Source organism: Nicotiana tabacum, chromosome 8 (assembly GCF_000715075.1).
Source record: "Nicotiana tabacum cultivar K326 chromosome 8, ASM71507v2, whole genome shotgun sequence".
NCBI lineage: Eukaryota > Viridiplantae > Streptophyta > Magnoliopsida > Solanales > Solanaceae > Nicotiana > Nicotiana tabacum.
Genome location: NC_134087.1, coordinates 193935127 through 193937578, shown reverse-complemented (window position 1 = coordinate 193937578; position 2452 = coordinate 193935127). Strand labels below are relative to the sequence as shown.

Sequence of the window (2452 nt, the reverse complement as noted above, 5' to 3'; positions counted from 1 at the left end):
ACCTCGTAATCAAGAACAATAAAATCAGCAGGAAGAATAAACTTTCCCACTCGAACTAACACATCCTCAATAATTCCTTCTGGCATGACTAGTGACCTATCTGCTAACTATAAAGTGATTGTAATAAGTCTAACCACCCCCCAATCCGAGTTGCTTGAACAAAGAGGATGGCATAAAATTATACTAGCCTCTAAATCACACAGGGCTCTACCAACTTCTTGTTTTCCAAGAGACAAAGGAATTGTGAAACTCTCAGGATCATTCAACTTAGGAGGAAGTTTACTCTGAACTCTAGCACTGCACTCTTCAGTAAGTGCAACAGTTTCGACCTCTGCATGTCTTCGTTTGTTTGCCACAATATCTTTGAGATACCTTGCATACTTAGGCACTTCCTGCAAAATTTCCACCAAAGGCAAATTCACACTCACTTGGCTCAAAATATCTAGGAATTTCTTGTACTTAGCATTATCTTTTTGGTTCTACAGTCTTTGTGGAAACGAAGGTGGTGGCCTAGTCTCAATTACTGGCTCGGGTACTTTATCATCTTTCTCATTCCCCTCAACTAACTTGGGAACTAATTCTCCGTCAGGATGAGCTATATTCTTCTTTTTCTTTGGAGCTTCTTCTAATGCTCTTCCATTTCTCAAGGTAACCGCATTGACTTGAGCTTTAGGACTGGGCTCTGTATCACTAGGAAAAGCCCCTATTGTTCTGGTATTTTGGGCTCTAGCAAGTTGGCCCACGTGGTGCTCCAAATTTCTCAGTGCTGCGGCTTGAGCCTACTAATCAGCCATTATTTTCAGATTGAAAGTTTGTTGATCTGCTATTAATTTCTGATTGAGGGCTTGCTGGTCGGCCATAAATTTCTCCATCATCTCCTCAAGGATAGCTTTTTGTTTAGCCTGAGGTGGTCTAGATTGTTGTTGAGGTGCTTGAGGCCGGTATTGATTCTGATTGCCTTGATTTCCACCCAAGAGAAGTTTGGGTGATTCCTCCAGTTGGGATTGTAGGTGTCCCCATACTGATTTGTTTGGCCTCGATTTGCATTACCCATAAAATATACAGACTCTGGATTTGCTGGGCATAGATTGCTCATGTGACCCTCTCCACATACTTCACAAAATATTTGAACCTGTTGCACTGGATGGGTTTGTTGATTGTTAATGATCATGGTCATCTGATTGACTTGGTTGGTTAGCGTAAAGACCTGTGCTAACAATGCTGAGATAACATCTAATTCGAGAACCCCTAGTGATTTTTGTACCATGTTCCTACCCATCTATCCTTGCCAATTCAGATTGCTTTTGGAGAATTTGTTCAATAATGCATAAATTTCATCGAAGCTTTTCTCCAATACTTAACCTCCAGCTGCAGCATCGACTACAATTTTTGTTTAGGGATGGAGCCCTTCTATGAAAGTGTGAGATAACACTTCATTTGTCCGATTGTGATGAGGATAGTCTATGAGTAGCCCCTTGAACCTTTCCCAAGCTAAGTATAAAGATTCCCTATTTTCTGTTTGAAGGCAACTATCTCACTTCTGATCTTTGCAGTTTTGCCTGAAGGGAAGAACCTTGCCAGAAATTTTCTTGCCAAATCGTTCCATGATGTAATGAAATTAGCTGGTTCTTCCTTTAGCCATCGCTTAGCTTCGCCCAACAGAGAGAATGGAAAAGGTGTGAGCCTCACATAATCTGAAGTGGCCCCGTTAGTGATATAATTATCACTAATCTCCAAGAAGTTCAGAATATGCTGTTGTGGATCCTCGTGTGGAAGACCCATAAACTGCCCATTTGCATGAAGTAGCTAGATCATGCTCTGTTTCAGCTCAAAGTGCCCAGTGATTCTGGTCTTCACAATGCTGGAAGTGACATTAGCAATGCTGGGCATTGCCACCTCCTGAACAGCCATATGTTGCTCCTCTGCCATGTTCACAGGAAATTGAATGAGTTCTTGAATATTGTTTGTATCCCTTGCTTCCCTCAACCTCCTGTGAAATGTTTTCTCAGGTTCGGGGTCAAAGCCGTTGATTCTGTCCTAGTTTCTCACCCTAGGCATTCAATCAAAGTTTATGAGATTAGAGCAACAATCAAGTAACGTTCGACTAGACGAAATAAACAATTAAAGCAAAAACTAGAAAGTAGTTTATATTCAAGTCCCCGGCAACGGCGCCAAAAACTTATTAATCCCAGATGCATACGCAAGTATACGTGGTCTACAAGTAATATAATAATAAGTTAAGTGTCGAACCCACAGAGACTTGTATACACTTCTCACTAAATCACTAAAATTGTTATTCAATCTAGCTAAAATCAAAGTCCACTAATATGATTATATTATACTATGATTCCAAATAATAACTAAATTATCAAGTAACGAGTTGATTGTTGTGTATTCAGTAGAGACAAGTATTCCAGGGTTATGATCGATTCACCATTCATATTGTGTTCTA

At 40.3% G+C, this 2452-nt stretch overlaps 1 non-coding gene across 1 annotated transcript; it reads left to right on the top strand.

Moving 5' to 3' along the window:
* Positions 1-1444: 1444 nt before the first annotated feature.
* Positions 1445-1548, top strand: LOC142163658 (small nucleolar RNA R71). The gene has a single exon (XR_012694603.1). It is a non-coding gene; the product is annotated as a small nucleolar RNA R71 (small nucleolar RNA).
* The last annotated feature ends 904 nt before the right edge of the window (positions 1549-2452 follow it).